Source organism: Lathyrus oleraceus, chromosome 7 (assembly GCF_024323335.1).
Source record: "Lathyrus oleraceus cultivar Zhongwan6 chromosome 7, CAAS_Psat_ZW6_1.0, whole genome shotgun sequence".
In the NCBI taxonomy this organism is placed as follows: Eukaryota; Viridiplantae; Streptophyta; class Magnoliopsida; order Fabales; family Fabaceae; genus Lathyrus; species Lathyrus oleraceus.
Genome location: NC_066585.1, coordinates 253,764,197 through 253,773,574, shown reverse-complemented (window position 1 = coordinate 253,773,574; position 9,378 = coordinate 253,764,197).

Here is a 9,378-nt window from a genome sequence, read left to right as displayed (position 1 = left end):
ATACTAACAGTAGAGGTTGATGTTCTCTAGAACTTGATCATCCCATATTGCTTCGGACAATGGTTGGGAATCTAGAGGCTCCTCCTATGTATCCCCATCCTGTTGACTTTGTGTTTGCAAAATATGGACATTATCTTGCAATGTTTCATTCTGTTGATGGAGATCCTCCACTACTACGAGCAATTGGGTTATATCTGGTGGTGAAGGCGGGTCACTTCAGTTGGAAGATGATCTGGAAATCGTACAATTGGGTTGGTTGATAATTTTTGTGTGTCCTGGGAAAAAATTACCAAGGCCCCACGGTGGGCGCCAAATATTCTTGCTAAAAAATATTAAAAGGTTGACTTTCTTTAAGCAAGTCAGGGAAAGCCTCAAATGATTGGTTAAGTGTCTGTAAATATTTTCTCAGGTCGTTCCTCTCCTCTCCTCCTAGAGGAAGTCTCCCTTTATACCCCATCCACCACCAATGGCCTTTAAAGGAGTGCTTCATCATATTCCTCATTCAAAGAACTTGGAATAATACTCATCGTCTCCCATAATCATCATATAACACTTTTCCCCTCATTTTCTGTAACTCCCTGTCATTATGGAGACGTTTCATAATCAACCACTATGAATGTTCATATGATTTCCTAGCACTGACATCGGATCTGACTTTGTTTCTCAGTGATAGCACGAGATCGGTTTCAACATGCTTATCTTGTGTCTAATTGAATCCTAACTACATTCAGACTTGAGTAACGCTATGGCTACTCGGTCTTCTTGCCTCTTCGTACTCAATTCACAAAAGCTTGACCTCAAGGGATTTTCGGGATGTACAATTAAATTGTTCATTTAATTAAGTTTCATTCAAATATCTTACATTTAATCTAATTAGATTAATTCTCACATCATTTTTAGTCAATTCATCATTTTTTGCATTTATTTAAATTCTTCTAAACATTAATTTAATTGCGTAATACCTTCAAAAAATTTCTTCAAACTTCGGCTCACTAATTTTTGTTCAAGATTATTTTAAAAGAATGGAAATGTCTATTCAACCCCCTCCCCTTATTTTAGACAATTAGACACCCATATTTATCCAACACTATTATTAGCTTAAATGATAACGACATTCAGGTGGATGGAATTACAAGTGTTTATGAAGCTACTTTCAATAATTTAGAGAATCACTTTAAGTCTGTAAATTTTGTAATTCTAGTTATTGAGAATGTTCGTCTCTTATCCATCATCTCGTATAATGCATATGTGCTAGGTAGACCTTTCAATGAAAAAGGAGGCGAAACAATATGTTTTAAATGTCAGGGTCATGAAAGGATTAACTTTGGTTTCTTAAAATATTTTTAGATGGTAGTTAAAGGAAATTTTATGAGATTTAGTTTAAAATTCTATTCTAATGGGAAGTTAGTTAAAGTTTCCTATGTCACCTTTTATCATGTTAATTCATAAAGTAGTTAATCCCCAAAGAGTTATTAATTATATGCCTATTTCCTTAGTATGTTGCTTGTGTAAAGTTTTGGAAAACATTTTGCTGAACATTTTTCATAATAAAGCTTTATTTGAAGCTATAAAATACACACTGAAAATGAATAAACTCAAATATAATTTCCTATGATGAATAATACTTAATAATCATGCCAAAATCAACATAACTTGTCAACTTTCAAAGATTTCATCTTAGCATCATAACTTTGGCTGAAATTGAGTGATAGAGGTTAATGATCGAGTTTTGTATGAATACAAATGATAAAGATTGAAATCGAGTGATATATGTTGAGATTGTTGAGCTTTGTTTGATGAGGAGAAAAGAGAGGATGGTTTTGGTTTGATGAGAAATAAGATAAATCAATTTTTTTCCAGAAGAGGAGGAACCCTTGTTTGATGAAGATAAAAAAGATGATGATTTTGGATTAATGAGAAGAAAAAAGAGAAATTTTGTTCTGGTAGAAGAGAAGAAAGAGTTGCAAGTTCCAATGAAGAAAGAGAAAGAGAGTCTGTGGTTGTGATGAAGGAGGAGAAATTGGTCATAAAAATCAAATCAAAAGGAAAAAAAAATGCCCCTTAAAATAAAATAAAATTACCAATTGTGTTGTATTTAGAAATAGTGGCATATGTTGTATTGTTTAAAATTGTGTTAACCTAGTATTTCTCTTAAAACTTAGGCAAAACAATGTAAAATATAGATGCTTAACATTTTTTGTTTCTCGAGCTCTTGTCTTTTCTTGTCACCTATTCACCATTGCTCTTTGTGTTAAGAAAGATTATAACGAATACAATTTGGTAACAACAACATAATAAAACATATAAATAATTATTTTACTTCTATATTGTTCTCCACTAAAAATACAGAGCAGTTATATTAAACTCTCAATAGATTATTTGGAAAAATATTTGTTCCTTTAAATGAAGATTGTTTAATAATAGGGTTTTGACCAAGGATAATTTAGTTTGATGTGGTATTTTAGATCATAATTATTTGGCATGTCCAAAGGGATGTAGGTCGAAGAATACTCTAATCATATTTTCCTTTATTGTGAATGTTAAGAATATTTGTATATAAAATAACCCCACATCGACTATAGCATGTAATTAACTATAATCTCTATATATCATACAATTTCTGTAGTGTCTTTTAAACACACAATTTATTCAAATGTCTCTCACCCTCTTATACTTTAATATGGTATCTAGAGCTTATTGAGATTCAACTATTCGCCATGTTCTACCCGGTTGACCCATTATCTTTCGATAAGAACATTTTCTGGGTGACTCATTTTGATCAGCCCCATACCGTCACTTTTCTGGCCATAATCGGTAATGTCACTGCTTTTGACGTCCTTCCGGTGAGATGCCTATACCACTGGAATCGCCTCTTCCAAATCGACGAGTCCTTAAAATCTTACTATCAACCGCCTTCTCACGCGCCACTTCTCCTTATGTGCTTAGACTTTGAGTGCCATCGCTCTTGAAAAGCGAGACATCACGTCCAATAGCCCCTTCTGTCACGATTTCCATCGTTGGTGTTGTCATCCTGCCCTCTTACCCATTATCTACTAAATTTTTCATTTCAAGCCATCAACTCTCATAGGAAACACCAATTCAGCCATATTTACTAAGGTTTTTCTTATCCCGTGTGAAAGACTAATCAAGACATCCACTGAATCATATGTGTTTGCCTTCTACTACCATGGTTGTAATGAACGAAATTGAGGACGTGGTGGCCAACGCCATGATATTCGTGGTAACTCCTGCAATCTTTACAACCATATTCAAACTAAATGTCGTACAAAGGCAAGATAACAACAATGATAACCTAGGGATGCTACTGCCACTCAACCAAATATACCAAAGAAGTTACTATTATAGCCTCTGATTATAATAAATTCCATCAGTTCAAAGCAGCTCATCGACCATCATCTTCTGCCACTGTTGCTTAGCCGGGTAATCCTACAACCTTTGTCTCTACATCCTCCTCCCTTGGCCCTTGGATCCTTGACTCTAGTGCGTCTAATCATATGACTGGTAATAAGTTTCTTTTATTTCACTTGTCTTATTCTGATTCTTTGCCTTCTGTCACTGTGGCGGATGACTCTAGAATCAAATTTCAAGGCCTTGTTCAGGGACACCCACTTCCAAACTTGTCTATATATTTTGTGCTCTATATTCTTGTTTATCCTTTCAATTTAATATTTGTTAAAAATATTACTCGTACTCTTGATTATTCAGTTCTTTTTATTGATAAATATGTTTATGTCCAGTATCGAAGTACAGGACGAACGATTGGAACATGGAGTGAGTCCGGAGGATTATATCATTTATCACCACCGGTGTCATGTGCTTCTATTGCTTCTCAAAGTTGTATACATCAACATTTAGGTCACCCCATCCTTAATAAAATGCATCTTTTAGTTCCTAGTTTTTCTAAGCTTTCGTCATTTGAGTGTCAGTCATGTCAATTAGGCAAACATACTCGTCACACCTATTGTCAACGAGTAAATAAACTATATGTTTAGAGGATATTTTACTTCACCACAATGTCCTTTCTCGTTTTTGGGGTTATACTATTCTCACAGCTTATCACCTTATTAACCAAATGCCTTTATTAGTCCTTCAAGATCAAATTCCATACTCTTTCTTGAACCCGCAATATGATCTCTACCCCCATTCCTCTTTGGTTCTTTGGTTGCACATGCTTTGTTCATGACCTCATTCGAAGTAAAGACAAACTTTTTGCAAAAGCTCTCAAATGTATCTTTCTAGGATAATCACGTATACAAAAAGGCTATCTTTCTTTTTGTCCCCAACTTCAAAGATGCATTATTTCCTCCAATGTCACATTCTTTGAAACCTCACCATTTTTCTCTGCCTCTACGTTACCTGATGAGAATGGTACTTTAGATGCTCAAGATATCCCTTCCATCACTCCCACACCCATTACACCTATATTTCATTTCTACCAACGACGGACACCTCGTCCATTGGAGGTTAGAGATGATATTGGTCCATCACACCATCTTCCGCTCCAACTACCCCTCCAGTTACGGCACCTACACTTGAACTTCCAATAACATTATAAAAAGGTATTCGATCTCATCATCCTATTCCTAAATATGTTTGTGTTTAAAATTATGACTGGCTCTCTACTTTCTATGTCTCTTTTGTATCTGCTTTGGATTCTATGTATATTCCTAAGTCTACATGTGAAGCTATGAATGATCCCAATTGGTGTCATGCGATGGGGTAAGAAATGGCTGCATTACATTCAAATAACACTTAGGACAATGTTACATTACCTCTAGAAAAAACTACAATGGAATGTCGATGGGTTTATATAATGAAGGTTGGACCAGATGGTCAGATCGATCGTTTCAAAGCCCGTTTGGTAGCCAAAGGATATAACACAAATATTTAGTCTTGATTATAGTGACACTTTTTCTCCAGTGGCCAAGATTAGTTTAGTTCGTCTCTTTTTTGCAATGGTTACTATTCATCATTGTCTGCTTCACCAGTTGGACATTAAAAATGCATTTTTACACGGAGAATTGGAGGAGGAAGTTTATATGGATCAACCTTTAGGTTTTACTGTTCCTGGAAATTCTAAACTTTTTTGTCGGCTTCACCATTCTATTTATGGGCTAAAACAGTCCCCACGTGCTTGGTTTGGTCCCTCCAATCCTATTTTTTAGGTTTTGTCATTCTAAAAAAATGGCTAGCACCACCTTCCACTTTGCACTTGCGTGGACTACATAGAGACGCTGATATATTTCACCGTTTGTGATCAATGTTAAAGCATACTACAAGAGGTATTTCGATAATCCTTTGATATTTTGTTTGTGATTAATTATTTAATCAAGATCTGTTCATCGAGATTGTTTTGCTAAGAGGATGATTTTTTTGAAAAGGTGTGGTACATGAGGAAGTTACCTCAAACACCATAATGAAATCCTGCAACTAGAAGGAAATGATAAGCCCGTGTTAAGTGTCTTTTTTTATCCTTAACTATTTACTTTATTGCTCCAACGTTTACACTTGCGTCAACTATATATATTGCCATCTAATTTAAACATATCGGGTTTACAATTATATAACCAAGAAATTTCATATACTAACATTATATTAAATTCCATGTTTTTGTTGAGGATTGTTTTTAAATATAACATTTTAAAGGGTCATTATTCAAACCCCTTATCTTGGGAATATCTATTCTACTTAAAATTTCATCATAGTGCTACCTCAAGGGTTTGAACACTAACAAGTGTCAGAGGAAAATATTCAAGAAGAAGTAATGTTAAAAGATAAGTACATCACCAAATGAGGACCATCAAACATAATGTCACTCTTTGACGAATCAAACTAATGCTTCTCGAAAGGAAAATGCAATTATTTATCAAGTCTCAATACATGGTGATATGGATGGTGATTATATATGGAGACTATGCACTAACATAGTCGTCTCAAACTGTTTGGAGGACATGTGCTAAGGGTTGATTTCCCTTGCACAAAATTGGCCATGTATATAAATAATACAAGATGGAGTTTCTAAAGAAGAAAATACATGGACAATAGATGGTAGAGCCATGCTATTATAATAAACTATATGTTTGGAGGCTCTTTTATTTCACCACAATGTCCCTTCTCATTTTTTGGGTAATGCTCTTCTCACAGCTTGTCACCTTTTGATTATAATGAGTTCCATCAGTTTAAAGTAACTTATCAACCATCATCCTCTTCCACCATTGCTTAGTCTGGTAATCCTGCAACATTTGTCTCTACATCCTCCTCCATTGGTCCTTGGATCCTTGACTCTGGTGCCTCTGATCGTATGACTGGTAATAAGTTTCTTTTATTTCACTTGTCTTATTCTGATTCTTTGCCTTCTTTCACTATGGCAGATAACTCTAAAACCAAAGTCCAAGGCCTTGTTCAGGCACACCCACTTCCAAACTTGTCTATAGCTTTTGTGCTCTATATTAATGGTTGTCCTTTCAATCTAATATCTGTTAAAAAGCTTACCTGTACTCTTGATTGTTCAGTTCTGTTTATTAATAAACATGTTTATGTCCAGGATCAACATATAGAACGTACGATTAGAACATGGAGTGAGTCTGGAGGATTATATCATCTATCACCACCGGGTCAGGTGCTTCTATTGCTTCTCAAAGTCGTACACATAAACATTTAGGTCACCCTAGCCTTAATAAAATGCATCTTTTAATTCCTAGTTGTTCTAAGCTTTCGTCATTTGAGTGTCAGTCATGTCAATTAGGCAAACATAATCGTCACACCTATTGTCAATGAGTAAATAAACTATATGTTTAGAGGAACTTTTACTTCACCACAATGTCATTTCTCATTTTTTGGGTGATGCTCTTCTCATAGGTTGTCACCTTATCAACTGAATGCATTCATCAATCCTTCAAGATAAAATTCCATACTCTATCTTGAACCCGCAATATGATCTCTACCCCATTCCTCTTTGATTCTTTTGTTGCACATGCTTTGTTCATGACCTCATCCCAAGTAAAGACAAACTTTCTGCAAAAGCTCTCAAATGTATCTTTCTAGGCTACTCACATATACTGTTGATTCTAAGTGTTGGCAACAATTTTGGTAAAATAAAGAGTGTTCACAAGATGTCATGTGTGATGTCTTAACATAAGATATCCTATGTACCTGCTGGAGTTCAAGAACATGTGCATGCAGGATTGTTTCAGAATGCCACATACAATGACAAGGCTTCTGATATGGATGTACCTGTTGGAGCTTAAATGAAAGACATGTTCATGCAGGATTGTTTCAGATGACATACACAATGTCATGGCATCTGATATGACTGTACCTGCTGGAAGTTATAAAAGGAATTATTGGATTATGCAGGATTTTTCCAGGATGTCAGACCCGATGTCATGACATCCTGTACACAGAACATTCAGTATGAATGTCTGGTGTTTTGTGATTGCACAATTAATGACAATCTTTGGATGATTGAAGATATGGCTAGCTGGCGCATTCAATCATGGATTACAACAAGATTTACTTATTTTCCAAGGAGATCTATACAGCTGTTATAAAAAGATTTGATTGGAAAATAGATTTAGGGTTTTCAAGATGTCCAAGCCCAGCTGAAAGCTTCTATAAAAAGGGACTTAGAAAACCTGTTTGAATACACAACCAAGACTGAGCGAAATACAGAGAGAGAGCTAGGGTTTGTGTCTGTTTAGTCGTAAGACTTGTAGGTCATTCAAGTCATCCATTGATAATTGAATTGGACTGATTTGTGGTTGTAATTTGTCACTCTAAAGCTGTTAAGTAAGAGTGTGTGTCTACTTGATCACATCTGTGAAGCAAGATCAAGTGTGTGTCTTCTTGATCAAAGCTTTGAAGCAAGATCAAGAGTGTGTCTTCTTGATTGAAACTGTGAAGTAAAATCAAGAATGTGTAATTGAAAAGTATTTTCTTTTCACAAGGGATTGTTATTTAAGATCACTGGTGTGTGATTATAAGGGGAGTGAGTGGGTTCTCATATCTAAGAGTGCTTAGGTAGAAGTTGCACGGGTAGAGATTAGGTGAGAAAGACTGTAACTTGTTGAAGTGTACGGATAGTCTTTGAACTAATTCTATTTTAGTGAATTTCCTTCCTGGCTTGGTAGCCCCCAGACGTAGGTGAGTTGCACCGAACTGGGTTAACAATTGCTTGTGTTATTTACTTTACCATTCTATTTATTTATCCATTGTGTGTTGACAGATATCAGTGTCGTAACATTACCTTCGACATCTTATATCTGATACCAGAATTTCATATACAAAAATGATATCGTTCTTTTTGTCCCCAACTTCAAAGATGCATTATTTCCTCCAATGTCATATTTGAAAACTCACCATTTTTATCTGCCTCTGTGTTACCTGATGAGAATGGTATTTCAGATGCTCTAGATATCCCTTCCATCACCCCCACACCCATTACACCTCTATTGCATGTCTACCAACGACGGACACCTCATCCATTGGAGGTTAGATACGATATTGATCCATCACACCATCCCAATTGGTGTCAGGCGATGGTTTAAGAAATGGTTGCATTACATTCAAATAACACTTAGGACAATGTTACGTTACCTCCAGAAAAAACTATAGTTGAATATCGACGAGTTTATACAATGAAGGTTGGACCAGATGGTGAGATCGATCGTTTCAAATCCCATTTGGTAGCCAAATGATATGACACAAATATTTAGTCTTGATTGCAATGACATTTTCTCTTTGGTGGCCAAGATTAGTTCAGTTTGTCTCTTTCTTGCAATGGATGTTATTCATCATTGTCCGCTTCATCAGTTGGACATTAAAAATGCATTTTAACACAGAGAATTGGAGGAGGAAGTTTATATGGATCAACCCTTAGGTTTTATTGTTCTTGGAAATTCTAAACTTGTTTGTCGGCTTTGTCATTCTCTTTATGGGCTGAAACAGTCCCCACATGCTTGGTTTGGTAGCTTCAGCTCTGCCATGATACAGTTTGGTATGACTAGATGTGAAGAAAATCACTCTGTTTTCTTTCTTCATTCCTCCATTGGTCAGTGCATCTTTCTTGTGATCTATATTGATGACATTGTTATCACTATAGACGATACTGAGACTTTTCAAAAATGTTTAGACAAAAGATTTGGGTTCACTCAGATACTTCTTAGGCATTGAAGTTCCCATACCTCATCCGACATTGCAATCAACCAGTGCAAGTATACTTCAAACATTCTTAGTGAAACGGGTATGCTTAAATTTCATCCTGTTGATACTCCTATGGACCCTAACGTCAAGCGACTTCTAGGTCAGGGGGAGCCATTGAAAGACCTAGGAAGATATCGACGACTTATGGGAAGACTC